The sequence below is a fragment of the Caretta caretta genome, chromosome 6 (assembly GCF_965140235.1).
Source record: "Caretta caretta isolate rCarCar2 chromosome 6, rCarCar1.hap1, whole genome shotgun sequence".
In the NCBI taxonomy this organism is placed as follows: domain Eukaryota; kingdom Metazoa; phylum Chordata; order Testudines; family Cheloniidae; genus Caretta; species Caretta caretta.
The window spans coordinates 22,146,169-22,164,548 of NC_134211.1; the positions used below are offsets into that span (position 1 = coordinate 22,146,169).

At 39.3% G+C, this 18,380-nt stretch overlaps 1 protein-coding gene across 5 annotated transcripts in view; it reads left to right on the forward strand.

Moving 5' to 3' along the window:
• Positions 1-18,380, forward strand: part of AP2A2 (adaptor related protein complex 2 subunit alpha 2) — a 103,109-nt gene that overhangs the window by 33,962 nt on the left and 50,767 nt on the right. The window lies entirely within an intron of this gene.

Consider the following 18,380-nt stretch of genomic DNA (forward strand, 5'->3'; position numbering starts at 1 on the left):
TCATTCTCTGTCAAAAATAGTGCTATTTCTAATCAGAGTAATCACTTGTTCACTTAAGGTTTGTCTTAATAACACCCCCCTCGAACAACAAAAGTTTTGTTGATGAAAAGCACCAGTGTGCTCCCAGCATAGAATTTTCATATGCCGCAGGCCTCAGTGAACAGCCAGGAGATCCTGGTGTGCACATTTTACTGCCTGCAGTATATTTCAAACTTAGTAGATACAGCACTTCTGGGCTCTGCTCTCTTGATAACCTTGCAATAGTCCAAAGTTTTGGTGTGTTTAAAACTGTAAAAGCAGTGGACTTCAGATTTGTTTAGCTGGGTTGTTTTATCAGGCAAAGTCTCTGGACATGAAGCATCTTGTTAGTAAAGCATGTTGGGGAGCAAGCAGACTCTAGTTGACATGCAAATTAACAGACTTCTTTTGAAGAAACAAGTGTCTAGGCAAAAAGAAAAGGAGTACTTGTGGCACCTTAGAGACTAACCAATTTATCTGAGCATAAGCTTTTGTGAGCACAGCTCACAAAAGCTTATGCTCAGATAAATTGGTTAGTCTCTAAGGTGCCACAAGTACTCCTTTTCTTTTTGCGAATACAGACTAACATGGCTGTTACTCTGAAAACTGCAGACACAGTACATCAGTGCAATAATTTTCTTCAATGAGAAGTGACAATCACAAGATTGTATTATATTAGAGCATCAAACCTTTTTATCAATGCTAATATGTTCTGTACGTGCTCAGACCTAGAGGCAAACGATATCAGTATAATTGGAGCCAGAAGTGATCCTAAGCATTGTCTACAATTGTTGATAATGGGTGGTATTTCTGTAGACTTGGCTAAACAGTCTTATACTTATGCTTTGAACCTTGTCTGCAGTAATACTACCATAGTCCGCCATAGCACTGGTTATGGTGGTGTTGGTGCAGGTACAGAATGGTGTGTAGGCAAGGCTGAGTGTTCATGATTGTATTTCTCCCCCTTGTAAATCCTTGGTATTGTCCTAATAGCCACTTTACAAACTGACTTGCAGCAGGTTCTGTGCAGATAATGACAGGGTAATAGAAGTATGTTCTGAACTTCATATAATTACTAGGTTATACAGTCCAGATAGTATGGTTGGATGCTTGGCTTATTCAGTTCTTTGACAATCTGTTTAGTGTTGGCGTAAATTCTGTTTGATGTGAGGTTTTGCATAGCCCACCATATTGCTGATGTAATCTCATCCAGTTCTATTTGTGCCATTTCTGGAAAAGTCACATTAATGTACATCTTCTCAGCTCTTCACCCCAGCTTCTGCAGACATGGTTATCAGACATATGGTGTTGGCTCTTGCTTGTTGCTAATACCGAAATATGTAACACAGTGCTAATCAATGGCCAAATTTTCCCTAACAAGTTATTTTTAAAATATTAAATTTTGACTCTACTTAATTATCGTTAAGTTAAGATTAGTGTGTCTCTTAAATTTTTAACTATTCCAACATTTTAAAACACAAATTAGAACTCAAATCATGGTTCTAAAATCCACTCAGCACCTATTCTGATCATGTATCCCTACTAACCTTCTACCAATGAGCTAGACATACTTTTACATGCTTACCCTATCTAGATTTCCAGTATGGGCCACAGGCTGCCACCATCTCTACTCTCTACTGTACACTGCCAGCTGAACAGTCCACCTGCTATTTATGGGCCCCAGTCTCATGTCAGAACCATTGCGTCAGGCATGGTAACTTCTTTCAGATTATCTATCCTTCATTCCAAACACATCCTTCTTTATCTGTCATCCCGTGTGGGCCATAGAGTTCAAGAACCTGATATATCCTTATGTGGCTGGAAAACTAGCTCTAGTCAGTGTGCTTGGCCTTCAATTCTCCTCCTAGTTCAAAGATCTATTTTTAGCATGTTTACAATGGTACTATTCGGACCCTGGAATATCCTGTACATTGAAAGGAGAGACTTCTGCTTTAGGGCTAGAGGCTCACTTAAGTATCTCCACTTTCTAAGAAATAAGAAATGTCCTCAGTTTCTTTTAGAGCTAGTCAAGAGTTTTTATTAAAATGTTAGACTTTCTGGCCAAATCAGTGTTTCCTGCAGAGGACTAAATCTATAGGTGAAATTTACAAACATATTACAAATTATTTTCATATTCTTTGTCATGGAGCCACATAAATGCAAGTCTTCAGAAATAAGCCAATTACCCACAAAGCTCAAGTTAATTTGACTGATTTTTTTTTTCAAGAGTGGCATTCAAAATCCTACATTGTTACTCCTTGCAAGCTTGTTTAATCACAAGAATGAGAATTTAAAAGTTGCTGTTTTGATATTTGAAGCTGGGTCCCAACCCCCACTTTTCTCTACATAACTGACTTTTTTTAACAAATGAAAAACTTAGAGCATATGTAAATAGATACCATATGGGATAACTGTACGCTTTGCAGGGTACCAGATTACGCTTTGTTAGTACGGCTGCTTTCTGCTAGTAGAATTCCACTGAGTCATTAGCATTGAAGGTCATTACATAAACATTTACAATTCCAGAATGTTAATGTGTTGAATTCCTTATTTTAAAAACCCCTTCCCTTGTAAAGCTGACTTTTCCTCAGTTGAAGATTTTTTGGGGCTGCAACTCTCTCCTTTCCCTAATAACAGCTTCTTAAAAATCTGCCATATTTCTGTGCAGATTGAGGAAAATATTAATTAGTGACTTGCCAGGAAAGCGTGAGCATTGGGGCTTGTGTGTGTGTGTGTTTTTTAAAAGCTATTTGTAGGCAAGTTGTAGTTCCACAGCTGCTTGTATGGAGCCAAATTTGTAAGTATTCATCAAATGTTAAGCCTTCCTCTTGTTGCTGTTATAGGTTTTTCATGTTGGCATTTCCCAAACATTGAACAGAAGTGGCTTTCTAAAATTAACTTGAGTTGTGCAGTCTTCACTGGAGTTGCCTTCAGCTAGCCCTGATCCATATTATTTATACATTGTAATCTCCCCTACTCAGGGACATTTTCTGCTGGTTGACAAAAGTGTCTTTTATTCTGAAAGCGGAGCTTGTTAATTGAGGGAGGGGAACATAGATAAGTGAATGTTGCTGTGGAACAGGGCTTAAAATTCTTAAAATCTTTATCATCACTGTGGCACTTTTACTTGGTCATTAGATCTGCTTATACGCCCAATGTTAAGGAGCAATTTGACTCTGTTCCCATTAGCAGTAACCTGTTGTCTCCCCAAGCCAAAATTGGTGGTACATCTTCCAGTGAAATAAACTTCACAGACCTAAATTGTGTGCTTGCTTTATTTCACTATCTCTCTTTGCTACGTTTTTTAGCATCCCGTGCTGCTTGTTGTGTCCTTCTTCTTTACAGCTCTTTATTTCACAGGTCAATAAACTACATTTCCCTTTTGTATATTCTCCTCTCTTGGTTGTGCCTCTGCCCTTGCTTGGCAGCTTTCCATATCTGGAGGGAAAAAATCCTACTGTCATTCTAGCATCTATTTGATCACCTGTCTTGTCTTTTTTTTTTTAAACACACTGAAATCTGTCCCAAGACCCCAATTAAGAATTTTGAACTGGCTGAATATAGTATATCCAATATTGTGTACAAAGTGTTCAAATCCTTTATAAAGCAACATATTTTAAACACTGGTAGGGTAGTAACTGGAGGCAAAATTGGTAGCCATTAAGTACTTGGTGACTTGTGCTGCTGTAAGCATGCAGAGGCCTAGCTGTTCCAATGCAGCTGCGGCACTGTAAGATCGCTTGTGTAGCCGCTTTGTGCTGATGAGAGTGCTCCCGTCGAGATAATGAAACCACCTCCACGAGCGGCAGTAGTTATGTTGGTGGGAGGCATAAGGCTGTGCACGCTACCATTTATGTCGGCGAAACTTATGTTGTTCAGGGGGCTGGTTTTTTTTTTCTTTTTTTCCCCCACACTCCTGAGTGACATAGTTTTGCTGCTATAAGTGATAGTGTAGTCATGGCCTTAGAGAATGCATAATGGCTTAACTGTGCACCAGTACAGAAAAGTTGTTTGCAAATAATGTATGCAGCACCCTTTTATTATAGGGATTACTATTAGCTCCCCCATATTTAAGTTGCCAAATGCTTTCATTATAAAAGGTCCCTGTGACCTTTTCTCGGAAGATCGAGCACTTCCATTGTTTCCAGTGAGTCTCTGCCATGTAGCAGTGAGAAAAATGGCCCAAAGCCTTTTCTTTCAAATGATATTACAGTTTTAGCCAAATCTGAATGCAAACTTCTGGAAACTACAATTTCTCTGCTTTTGTAAGAATGCTGAACAAATTTTGCTGACAATTACTGAATATACACATTATAATTAGAAGCTGGGCTCATACCACCACCACCACCACCACCACCAAAGCAGCAGTACACACTGCATTGGGAGCCCTGGGAGCAGGTAGCCTGTCTTGGGACTGTAGTGTGGAGCAAGCGTCTTGCTGGGCTTCTCTGAAAATCCCTCTGGATTTGCACATAGCTCCAGTGGCCCATAACCCCCCTGAAAAGTGAAAATGGGGAAGGCACTCTTCCACTTTCTGGGGAGAGCTGGGCCATGCTCCTTCAGGCCTAGTAAGTGGCCTGACAGAGTCCCGTCCCCTTCCCTTCCCTTCCCTTTCTCTCTCTCCTTGCCACCCCCCCCACCCCCCCATGGAAAATGACCTTCTCCAGCTAACATAGGTAGCTCTGTAACACCAGCTGTGTTGCAGTGCTGAGTGTTCAGGGTTCAATCCTTGCTGATGCATAATGAGATTCTTACAGATCACATAACTTGTTTTTAATCTTCATCCCTTTTTTAAAAACAAAAGCAAACTACATAAGCTGAAGAACTCTTTTCTGTGTTACAAAGTCAAGTGCTTAAAAATTAAGAAATACTAGAATTTAGGTTGCCCGTGATACCTTACTCCTGTTTCCTTGTGCCTACGCATTATGATGATTTTTTTAGCTATTTAGGAAGATTTAAGACTAACAAGTTCTAGCCACCAACATGAAAAAATTCAGCCTGAGGGCTAGGATTTCACTCTGAATTCCAGCCTGAGTAATTTGTCAAAAGTATAATGCATCAAAGCCAAGGTTATAACAAAAGTTTGCGCAAACATGACTAAGTATTACTGTGTGCTCTGCCTATGCTTTGTTTAATGTTCTGTGTGACTTGTGTGTTCACTGCAGAAAAGCCTCTCTCCAGTTAGCTTACCATGTGTACTTTTTCTTGCTTAATTTTCAACCTAGAATCATATTTTAATTAGAGAGAGAATTACTTTATCTTCACAGTATAATCTGATATTCTGCATTGTGATAGTAAGAGATGAAATGTGATTTGTATGGTAGTTGGAAATACAGGAGTTCTTGAGGCCTTGGGGCATACTACTGTCCCAGTCTAAATGAAAAGGAGTACTTCTGGCACCTGAGAGACTAACACGTTTATTTGAGCATAAGCTTTCGTGAGCTACAGCTCACTTCATTGGATGCTGTAGCTCACGAAAGCTTATGCTCAAATAAACGTGTTAGTCTCTCAGGTGCCACAAGTACTCCTTTTCTTTTTGCGGATACAGACTAACATGGCTGCTACTCTGAAACCTGATCCAGACTGTGTTTACAAATGCTCTGGCTAGACTAGAATTTTGGTTGATGTAAATTGAGTTAATTGCCAGCTAGTTCCAGTTAACTAATCCGATTGGAAATATTGGCGCTGTAGGGAGAAAGTTAAGGTGAGATGCTTACTTGTTGGATACTGTGTAAATTGCCTGAGGGCAGCCTTTCGAACAATGCAGAGCTTACTGATAGCAGAGCTGGGGGTGGGCAGAGAGTGGTACTAGAAAGCAATGCTGGCGGCTGCCTTTTATTTTTTCCCTCTCCGCAGTTTAGTGTTATATTCCTAGCACACCTTTGACTACCTGCTCTGGCGTAGCTCAAATCCAGTTATCCTCCTCATTGCTCTGCAGCCTCAGACTCTATTGGCCCACATAGCTGCGGTACTCTGGCTTTCACTCCTACTCTTCCCCAACCCAATGGACCCATCATGAGTTCTTTTGTAATTATCTTGTAGGACTGAGTGAAGAATTCCTTGTGGCTATTTCTCAAGGGTGGCACGCTGGCCCCAGACTCGCGTTCTGTGACTGTTCCCATCCCACTGCATGCCATGGCATGGAGATCTTTAGAAAAAAGGGAGCTTCCGTACCCAGCTGGTGGAGCCCAGGCAGCCCAAGTGCATAGACCTGGGCTCTAGCACTGCCTTTGTCAGTCTCGGGAAGCCCTTCCCCCAGTGTGTTGGAATTTTCCAGTGGTTAAGGGTCTATGCTAAATATGGACTTGGATTTTTCAGTACAAGGAAACTTGGCCACTAGGATTGGGGCTTCCTTGACTGTTGTGTACAACAGAGTGTTTGAAACAAATCAAAACAAAATACAGGCCAAGGACACAATTAATGTTGGTGTGTAAAGACTGAAATCTAGGGGTCTTTGTCTTGAAAGAAAATTCTAATGTAGCCCTTTTATTTAAATATCTAGAAACATTGTGCCTTTTTTCCCCCAGTGGTAAATTGTAAGCATGGCTGTGAAGATATGAGTACTAGCAGTTTTAATGAGACTCTTTACCTGACTGCTTCTTAAGGAAGTTACTGGGTTAATAAATCACTTTAATCTGAAGATCTCAAAGCACTCTTTAAACCCTGAAGCTGTGAAACACCAGTCTCAGATGCCAGCTATATGCTGATTCTACAGGCAAACTGTGTCTGTCTTCTCAGTGTAGTAAGTCAGTGGTAGAGCTGGGGAAAGAAAAGAAGAGTTCTAAATCCCAGTTGCCTGCTCTGATAACTCACTAAACTGTTCCTCTACCAAAGCTCAGACACTCTAGCCTAAGACGCTTCATTTTTATCCTTAAAATGTTTGTGGTTTAACTTGTGCTATTGAAAGATCCTGTAATTGAAATAGTCTGTTCTGATTTCTTATCAGAACTGAAAGTCCTGTCACTTCCCTTCCCCAAATTGCGTGCAGAGATGCATCATAATGCACTTTCTACCAAATGATTAAAAAAGGGCTATGGAGAGGATGCGGGACAGGTGCTCGATGATCATACCAAGGAATACAACAGCAAGTTGCTTGTATTAGCATAACATGAATACTTATTTTGTCTAAGCAAAAATGTTCATACCAAAGGCTGATCTTAGCAGACAGGTGACTGACTGACACACATTTTCTGTTAATGCTTTTTGAAGCAATATTTCTTTAGAGAGTTTATTTAGACCATAAGTATAAATACTTTAAATTAAACATTCTTGGAGGGGGTTAACAGATTTTACTGTAATCTGATATTTAAATCCTGATTTTACTTCCTGATTTGTAGGTATCATAGTAAGCTTTCTTCTGCTAGTATGCTGGCAGCTAGGTACTTGAGGATTTGTAACTGATATTGTAAAATAACTCCTGGAGACTTTTGCTTATTCACTTAAACTATTCAGTTAGGCTCCTTTCTATAATTCCTGCTACACTTGCTGGCAGAAGTACATAAATTACTCTAAAGTTTATAGATGTGAACATAGAAGCTACCAAAACTAGATAGCACATTACAAGCTGTGATATGAGTGCTTACAACCAGAATACTTATCTGCTGGTCCATTGGATTGCTGGAACTAGTGTACTAACTACACAAAAGCAAGTCATACAGAATTTAAAGCTAAATCACTGAACTGCACAAACTGGCAAGCAAACTTTTTGCACCAGCATGTGTGCTTGAATCCATTTTCTCTCTCCTCAATGTAAACCATTACCCCCTTAACATAAAATTGAAATCTTTACATTCCAGTTGGTTACTGGCTCCAAAAAAACTACCTTACTAATGCCCCCACAAGCTAATTGGACTGGTCGGGTGTTATCAATTTTGTGTGTAGACAGTCCAGTCACATAGAATTGAGTGTTCTTACTCTTTCTGATTGTATTCAATAGACTATACTTTAAAAACTGCTGTAAAATTGCAGACAAGTCAGGATTTTTTCCTAATTTTCCCCTTTCTGTTGTGGCTTCATTTATAAACTATCATTTGTACCGTATCCTTGTTTACGTTTCTGGTTGGAATAAATTCAGAGGAGATTTCATAATGTTGCTTTTGAAGTTATGCTTTTCCTGTATTGATTATATGTCTGAGAGAAGCATGACCCACAACTGCAGTTCCCATTGGTGTGTGCACAGCTCTATAATTTGGTGTTAAAATCTCTGAAGTGGTGGGAGAAAACAAGAAGAAATTTGAAAGTATAATTTGCCCTTCTTTACAACAGTGGAATTTACTTCATCAATGGATAGTAATTCCCATCAAATGACAAGAACGCCAAGTTTTCTAGGGAAAGAGAAGTAATTTTTGTCCTGTTTGTTGTGGTTGAAACTGCTGACCAGAATTCTTTGGATCCTTCCTGTTTCTGCTGAATTTCAAACATAAGTTGTTACAGAAACTTATGTATATATCTTTCATTGAGGAGAACCTGATCAGAAGAAAAACATTTCCTGTTGCTTTCTGTTTCCTGTGAGCAACAAAATACGAACTTGCTGTTGGGGGTTAGAGGAAAATATATAATGCTTTGTCACTAAAACACTTGTTTTTTTGTGTAGTGAGATTCATCATGTACAAGGGATCTTTGTGCAATTTCAGACTACAGTAAACTGTACAAATCAGAGTAAGTGCTAGGATGGAGACTTCAGTTGCACAAATTGAGGTTTCTTCAGCATACATAAGTGTGTCCAGGCATGTGTGTTTGAAGTGGGGCGGCTGTTGAGTTCTCACAACATACTTAAAATAACAAAGCTGTGTTTAAACTATTAGTAAGGTTGTTTAAACAAACTATACACAGTTCAATTTAGTCCTCGGTATTGGAATCCATTTTAGATTTTATATTGTAATATAAAATGAAACAAACTAGGGCTGTCAATTTTAAACGCAATTAACTCACGTGATTAACTCAAAGTAATCATGATTTAAAAAATTAGTCGTGATCGCAGTTTTAATCAACGGTTAAGCAATAGAATAACAAGTGAAATTTATTAAATATGTTTGGATTTTTTTATCTTTTCAAATATATTGATTTTAATTGCAAAACAGAATACAACATTTACACTGCTCACTTTATATTATTATTATTTTGGATTACAAATATTTGCATTGTAAAAATGATAAAAGAAATAATATTTTCAGTTCACTTCATACAAGTACAGTAGTGCAGTCTCTTTATCGTGAAAGTGCTATTTACTAATGTAGATTTTGTTTAGTTAGTTTTTGAGTTCAGTTATGTCACAAACAATGTAAAAATTCAGAGCCTACAAGTCTACTCAGTCCTACTTCTTGTTCAGCCAAGTAACTAAGACAAGGAAATCTGTTTACATTTACGGGAGATAATGCTGTCTGCTTATTATTTACAATTTCACCTGAAAGTGAGAACAGGCATTCACATGGCTCTTTTGTAGCTGGCATTATAAGGTATTTACATGCCAGATATGCTAAACATTCATATGTCCCTTCATGCTTTGGCTTTCATTCCAGAGGACATGCTTCCATGCTGAGGATGATCTTTTTAAAAAAAAAAAAAAAAAAAAAAAAGCATTAATTAAATTTGTGACTGAACTCTTTGGGGGAGAATCGTATGACTCCTGCTCTATTTTACCCAAATTCTGCCATATATTTCATGTTATAGCAGTCTCGGATGATGGCCTAGCACAGGGGTCAGCAACCTTTCAGAAGTGGTGTGCCGAGTCTTCGTTTATTCACTCTAAGGTTTCACGTGCCAGTAATATATTTTAATGTTTTTAGAGGGTCTCTTACTATAAAATATAACTAAACTATTGTTGTATGTAAAGTGAATAAGGTTTTTAAAACATTTAAGAAGCTTCATTTAAAATTAAATTAAAATGCAGAGCCTCCTCAGACCGGTGGCCAGGACCTGGGCAGTGTGTGCCACTGAAAATCCTGATTTTACTTCCTGATTTCCTGCATCACAAGAGGCTTTAGCTTGTGCTTTGGTCGTTCCCGCAGTCTGATGGAATTGGTTTCTGGCAGCAGAACAAAATATCAGTCTGCTTCATTGCTACTTGAAGCACAGCTTCAGGGATGCCTCTACCAATCCTAGAGGGCAAACTGAAGAAAAAGAGCCCGAACACCACAGACACCATTGTTCGTTTTCTCCATTTGGAAGTGTCTTGTGAAACACTGACAACTGAGGTTAAAATTTCACAGCTGTCCAGACCCTTAACATACAAACAAATCTTTAGGAGCAAGCACTTGGGAAAGCCATCATTCCTGTGGCCTTTCCCTGGTTGACTGCAGTTGTTGGTAGGTTTGCCTGTTTCCTTAACCAGTGGATGCCAACAGTCTAAGTGGGTGTTATCTGTAGTAAGGAGTACTGTTTCATTCCCTTTCCTTTGTCCCCAGATCATGAAGACCCTGGGTGTGTGTGTAGGTAAAATTAAATTTGCATTTAAAGAAAGGCTTAACCATTTAATTATGTACGTAGAATACACCATATTCTCCTCAATTACAGCACTTGCAGTGTTTTCTGAGAGTTTACAAATAAATTAAACAGTTAATATTAATTTAAAGAAATTTAGCACTGTCAGATATTCTTGTCCTGAATTTATCTCAACTCGGATGTTGTCCATTCCCACAAATTCACAGGGAGGTGAATCTTGAGTATGCCTTGAATAAAGTGAATGTAGATTTTTTTTTTAAACCCTTTAATTATAAGTTGTATTTTTGTTGTTTAGCTGAGGTAGAACACCAATTTTCAGCAAATTTTAATTGCTCTCTTTTAAAATGGCTGGCATCTTTTGCTCTCATTGGGAAGGAAGCCATGTGTTGCCCTTGGCAAAGATGGTCACGAGCACCTGCATTCACTCATTCCTCACAGTGCTCTTCTGCTTTCTGCACAAAATGTCCTTGAAAATCAGAACTTGTAATCTGGAACCACAAACATATTTATTAGTTACAATTGTATGGTTATTGCATGATATCACTGCAAGGCAGGATTATGATTGTTTGGATGCCTTAATTGTGTATTTCTGTAATTTAATGTGTTTGGGTTAAATTTAATCTTAAAAGAAATCCAGTATCCTTTGCTTGCTTGTTTTAGGGATAGTTAAAACATCCCCTGTAATACCTTGACTATAAACTACTGCTACTCAGGGCTTGTCTATACTGACACTTTACAGCACTGCAACTTTCTTGCTCGGGGGTGTGAAAAAACACCCCCCTGAACGCAGCAAGTTTCAGCGCTGTAAAGCACCAGTGTAGACAGTGTACCAGCACTGATAGCTATGCCCCTTGTGGAGGTGGGCTTTTTTTAGAGTGCTGGGAAAGCGCTCTCCCAGCACTCCGCTGCGACTACACAAGTTACGTTAAAGCGCTGCCGCCAGTATAAACTAGCCCTCAGCTTTAATTTCACCTTTTTAAAGTTTTTTGTGTAGCATTGGAATACAAATGGTTTGCCTATTGGGGTTGACTGGTTTCATCTTCGCAGTGGGATCCTTCAGCAGTTCTTGCAGAGTCCAGATGGTCATTTCTCTGACACAAGAAATTGGTTCCTGCAAAGCATGTTAAACATTTTTTTGGGACCAAGAAAGAGCATTTGAGTGTCCACTGTTCTGCAGCTGAGAGAGAACAAGGGGATTATTTAATTTCTCCTGGTTCCCAAGATATTCTCTTCCTTTCTGTTTTCCTTAGGGGGAGGTTTTCAAATGCACAAGAAGGCATTTCAAGTACAGGAGAAGGAATTAACACCCACTTTCCATTTGACAGTCAGTAGGAATTTGGACTATTGTAATCCATTCTAGTTAGGCCTACTCTGGAACATTAATTGAAAAGTTTCTCTAGCACAGAAAGCTGTGGCAAGTTGACTTAATGAGTTGCATGCACATGACTGCAATACTGCACCTATGCTCTGAACTGCACTGGCTTCCCATCTGCTTCTAGGTGTAACTGAAAGGTGTTTTCAACCCATAAAATTTTAAGAGTTGGGGATTACCCTAAAAGGATTATTATTCCACATGTATCAATATCAATGCTATTTAAGTTCAGTATCCAGCCCTTAATTATGAGGGTTCCAGACACTAGAGAAATCCAGGTGAACTTAGTCAATTTTTACAATACGCTCCAATCACCCAGCTTTGAGACACCCATATCTGATTAAGATATTAAATATCAGATTGCTTCTTGATCAGTGGCCTAACCACAGATTGTTTAAGGTTGGTTCGTGTCTTTGTCTCCAAATTAATAAACCTAAATTTCCCCCTCCCTTTTTCCCCTTCTTTCCCCCCACCCCTCCACAAAAAAAAAAAAAAAAAAAAAAAAAACCCCCCTGGCTTTTATCAATCAGAAGTATTCTTCCTTCAGATCACAGTGAACACCCATCACATTTCCAAGTGTTCTACAGGAGACCTGGAGAAACTTGCTGGGGGCAAGTGATTGAAGCAGCCAAACTGCTGATCTGCTGACATCTGATTAAAGTTGAAAGCTATTAATTCATCTCTTCCCTTGGTGTGTTTTGAGGCTCCCCTTTTCAGTGGATTGCAGGGTTCTGTGTATGCTCCCTATTCCCATATGTCTAGGTGATTGAAAGAGACTCCTCTAGTTAAATCCTATATTAGTCTACTAGTGAGATAATAGTGTCGTGTGAGGTGCTCACTAACCCTGCCTTGAGTGCAGAACTATCACTCTTGCTCCTTAAGTTTGGCAGAGACTAAAGACTGTAGCAGACATCTGTCCTAGATTCATGTTGACACTGCAGTATCCATCTTACATTTTTTAAATCCAAGCTGCCATCTCTCCCAGTTCTCTCTCCTTTTCCATCTCTTCCCAACAATCTCGTCTCCCACTTGCTCTTTAGTATTGCCTTCTGTTGTATTCCTCCCTCCCTTTGCTTTTTGCCTCCTTTGGTTGCTTGCCCTGACCTGAAGGTACTGTTGTTCCTTTTTCACTAAGTGACATGAATCTAGTGGATTTTCACTTCACTGCTGTTGCTGATAGTGCTATCCTTTCTGCAGAATCAGCAGAGTTGTAAACATGATTAATTGCTGAGGGAATGAGAGATTTATTTGTTCTTTTCAGTTGCTTCTTTATAGATTGCCCCATCAGCAAAAGAAGATCCTGTCTGGCTGTACTGCTGTTGCTGTAGTGCTTCCCCAGCAAGAACAGCATAGTAAAATTGACTATTTTGTCAGTTGACCTGTGTTGTTGCTTCTGTATTAGTCTTGTGGGAATACTGCGCCAAAACATTGAAAACTCTGCCACAGTAATTTAAAATTCTGCATATTTTATTTGTCAAAATAACACTATATAATCATGCCATTTTCAATTATTTTTGGTAATTTATTTAAAAATCAATGTCCGCAAGTATGTAACAATAAAGACAAGAACAGATTTCCCCCAGGAATAAAGAGTTAAAGAAGCCGCTATTTTATGCTTTTGTTGGGCACCTCAGTATGGGTGTGCCGCACATCTTGGAGGGAAAACTCTGCCCCTTTGATCTCAGACACCCGCACCTACTACCCCTCAGAGCCCAGCTGTGCGGCACCCTCTTCCCCCCCCCTCCCCCCCCAAGAGATCCAGAGGGAGAAACAGCCTGATGCTGGGTCCCAGGCTTATACGGAATTTTCTGCACGCCACCGCCTTCCTTCAGGACCTGCTGGGAACTGCAGCTGCCCAGAACCCTCCAGCTCCCCCTTTTCTCCTCCCCTCCTCCCCCACAGTGTCCTGTATTTGGGAGCTGGAGAGCTGGGCTCTGCTGGATCCAGCAGCCCCTAGTGGCAGCCAGCAGCTCTGCAGCATCAATTCTATAGGGAAAAATGAAATTTGGCACAGAATATTAATTCTACATTGTGCAGTGGTGCAGAATCCCCCCCATGAGTACTATATGCAGAAACACAGGCATGATTCATGGCTAATTTAAATCCTTGATTTAATTGTTCTGGCACTCATGGTCTCTAGAAGTCAAGGCCATCTTGTTTGCCTTAAAATAAATATATTTTTAGATTATGTAAAGGGATTTTCTTCATGCTGGTCATCTGGGTTTTTTCCTGTCAGTTTGTCATATCTACACTTGTCTGATATAGGTTAGAAAACGGTTTCTTCCCATTTTTTCCACAAGTCTAGTGATATTTGGTATTTTCTTCAAGCCCTAGCTCCAGGAATCAAGTGATAACATGAAAATCTTCAGTATAATTTAAAAATTTGTTAGCCTTCATGGTTGTAGAGAAACTTGAAAATTTGGATTCTCAAAGCAGAAATAACAAAAAGCAAATACTTCCCCCTTACCACCCACCCCTCCCCATCCCCCCAATCTTATGACTCTTCGGAGCCTCACCCAGTTTTTTTGGCAATATTGTAACCGGTAGGCATAATCTGCAATATGCCAGGCACTCTGTCTGTCACTTTGTACAGTCACTGAGCTTGCTAGGTCAACTGCAACTAATTGAATTTATGTAATAGCAGCACTTACAAATTTCTGAAATCTTCATAGAAGTGAATGCTGAAGTTCCTCAGTATTTAGGCACCAAGTTAAATGGCCTGATTATCAATACATGTCAGTGAGTTGTGGGTACTTGGCACCTCTGAAAATCAGGGTCACTTCTTTAACTACATAAACATGGATTTGTTAACCTTGCTGTAGACACCCAAGTTTGAAAACTGGCCTGTTGATTCAGGTGCTGTAGATTAAGCTGGTCACTTCTCAGCCTGTTAAATACATGCCGTGAGTTGGGTTTTGTGGCTTTTTTTGATAAGAGCAAATATGATTTTGGGATAACGTAACCTTTCATATAAGGCTTTATACCATACAGTCCTGTGCTGACTAATGCTGCCCATCAAAAAAATTGGTCATTGATTTGACAGATATATCTGTTCCACTCTGAGTGAGGCAAAAATAGTTGAAGAGTTTTTACAAGCTTCAGGGAAGAAGCTTCACTGAAATTTTGTTACACAGACAGAACTCTAGGAAACTGTCTGATCATTAGACATTTCTTTGTAGGCTTGAATGGGGAAAGGAAAAGGCTGTTTGCCAAAAGGCACAATGTTCATGTTTCTCTACAAGAAAATAATTCCTATACTTTAACAGATCATCTGCCAGAAAGATTGCACTTGTTAGGGGGCTTATTCCTTCACTCGCTTACTTCCCTGGTCCTTTTCGCATGAACAGAGAGCAACAATACCCGAAGTCCAAAGGTGCAAACAATTCGATGTTTATTGGGGTGAACTTCCAGCAAGCATGATTCCAGTTTCCTTCCTTAGTGTCCCCCTTCCCAGCTGTGACACCACAGAGCCTTACCTGCATCCCTGTTCCCATTCCTGCCCTTAGCAAAACATGATTCCAATTTCCCCACCCCCATTCCCTGTTCCCATTTCGCCCACCACCACCCACACACTTCCTGATTGCAGACTATATAGTAAAACTTGAGTTCTGCTTAGCTATACCTTAACTAATCATTTTACTGAAATTTAACTAACCAATCCTAATATATTGTAACATGATTATTTAACCAACTATATCCCACCACCTTAATTAGTTTACACCCAGAAAAATTAATTGTACAGCAGACGGAAACAATCACAGAACCAGACAGAGATTATACAGACAAACAATAGGGAAATGGGGACTACAATGATGGAACAACACAGAAATGAGGAAATAAATTGGTTAGCCTCTAAGGTGCCACAAGTACTCCTTTTCTTTTTACAGAAATGAGGATTTCCCATTCCAGCTATTGATAAGTGAGTTCTTGCCAGATAGGATGCTATCAAACAAAGTTTTCTTTTACATCTTCTAGGCACTTCTCTTTCCCTGGAGGTGATAGGCATTATCAGGACAGGACTGGATTCCTAATAGCCCAATAGCACCTTATTTCAATGTGATTAGTTTGGAATGTGAGGATGTGACCGTTCGCTTCCCAGCTTATGGCTGCCTCTGCTCCTTAGCCAAAAGCCTTAGCCTAAGAACAGGGCCTCAGACTGTCACAGTAAGAGAAGGCTCTTACACCGGCAGACAGTGATTTTGATTCTTTCTTTTATACCTCTATAACTAGCTAAGTGATACAAATACACCTAAATTCTTAGAGTATAGGCCTTTACAGACAGGCCTGAATATTTATATCCTAACAGCACTTACAGCCAGATGGCTTTGGCTGTACTATTCAGTACATAAGAATTACCATACTGTGTTAAACCAACAGTCCATCTAGTCCAGTATCCTGTCTTCTGACCGCAGCTGGTGCCAGATAATTCAGAGGGAATGAACAGAACATCCATCCGCTGTCATCCAGTCCCATTTTTCTGGCAGTTGGTGGTTTAGGGACACACAGAGCATGGGGTTGTGTCCCTGACATCTTAGCCACTGATGGACCTATTAGCCATCTTCTATGAACTTTTTCTAATTCTTCTTTGAACCCAGTTATACTTTTGGCCTTCACTACATCCCCTGGCAATGAGTTGCACGGGTTGACTTTGCGTTGTGTGAAGAAGTAATTCCTTATGTATGTTTTAAACCTGCTGCCTATTAATTTCATTTGGTGACCCCTATTTCTTGTGTTGTGTGAAGGAGTAAATAAAACTTGTTGTTCATTTCTCCACAACATTCATGATTTTATAGACCTCTATCCTATCTCTTCCCCCCCCCCCCCTTTTAGTCATCGCTTCACTACAATAGGATTTTAACAAAACAAAAAAAAAAAAGTTGGAAAATAATGCTGATGAACTTTCAGAAATACATATTTTAGAGTTCTGTACTACAACCATAAAAGGTAAGCTGTTTTAGAGCATGCCCTTTTGTTTAAAAAATAAAAATAAAAATAAATAAAAATGAAACCTCTTAACCTTGTAATCTAAACCATTTCGAAATTTGACTTGTAAAGCTGACTGGATACCGGGTATTTAAGAGGAACTTAATCTTACCTTATGGCCTCTACACATGATAGTCAATGTAATGTTTTAGACTTTATAAAAAGGCATAATCAAAAAATTTTTTTTGTCAGACTATTCCTCCACTTCCTGATGTGTGCATTAGCTGTTGTAGAATACTTAAATGCCTTAATCCAGAGTATTGGGGTTTTGCCATTTCCACGGATTGTGGGGCAAAACTGACATTTGTATGTTCTAGGGCTGTCAAACGATTAAAAAGATTAATTGCCCGATTCAAAAGATAATAGAATACCATTTATTTAAATATTTTTGGATGTTTTCTACATTTTCAAATATATTGATTTCAATTATAACACAATACAAAGTGTACAGTGCTCACTTTTTTATTTGTTTTTGATTACAAGTATTTGCACTGTAAAAAAAATAAAAGGAGTACTTGTGGCACCTTAGAGACTAACCAATTTATTTGAGCATGAGCTTTCGTGAGCTACAGCTCACTTCATCAGATGTATCTGATCAAATAAATTGGTTAGTCTCTAAGGTGCCACAAGTACTCCTTTTCTTTTTGCGAATACAGACTAACACGGCTGTTCCTCTGAAACCTGTAAAAAAAAATAGTAATTTTCAATTCACCTAATACAAGTACTGTACTGCAATCTCTTTTATCATGGAAGTTGAACTTACAAAGGTAGAATTATGTACAAAAACATTGTTTTATTTTTAATCAGTGTAAAATTTTAGAGCCTGCAAGTCCTCAGTCCTACTTTTTGTTTAGCCAGTCGCTCAGACAAACAAGTTTATTCACATTTGCAGGAGATAATGCTGCCCGCTTCTTGTTTACAATGTCCCCTGAAAGTGAGAACAGGTGTTCTCATGGCACTATTATAGCCAGCATTGCAAGATATTTACATGCCAGATGCACTAAAGATTCATATGTCCCTTCATGCTTCAACCACCATTCCAGAGGACATGCTTCCATACTGATGACTGATTCTGCTCGATAACAATACAAAGCAGTGCAGACCGACGCATATTCATTTTCATTATCTGAGTCCGATACCACAGTCAGAAGGTTGATTTTCTTTTTGGTGGTTCGGGTTCTGTAGTTTCTGCGTTCGAGTGTTGCTTTTTTAAGATTTCTGAAAGCATGCTCCACACCTCGTCCCTCTGATTTTGGCACTTCTGATTCTTAAACCTTGGGTCAAGTGCTGTAGGTATTTTTAGAAATCTTACATTGGCTCCTTCTTTGTATTTTGTCAAGTCTGCCATGAAAGTGTTCTTAAAATGAACAACATGTGCTGGGTCATCATCTGAGACTACTATAACATGAAATATATGGCAGAATGTGGGTAAAACAGCAGGGGACATAAAATTCTCCCCCAAGGAGTTCAGTCACAAATTTAATTAATGCATTATTTTTTTTAATGAGCATCATCAGCATTGAAGCATGTCCTCCGGAATGGTGGCCAAAGCATGAAGGGGCATACA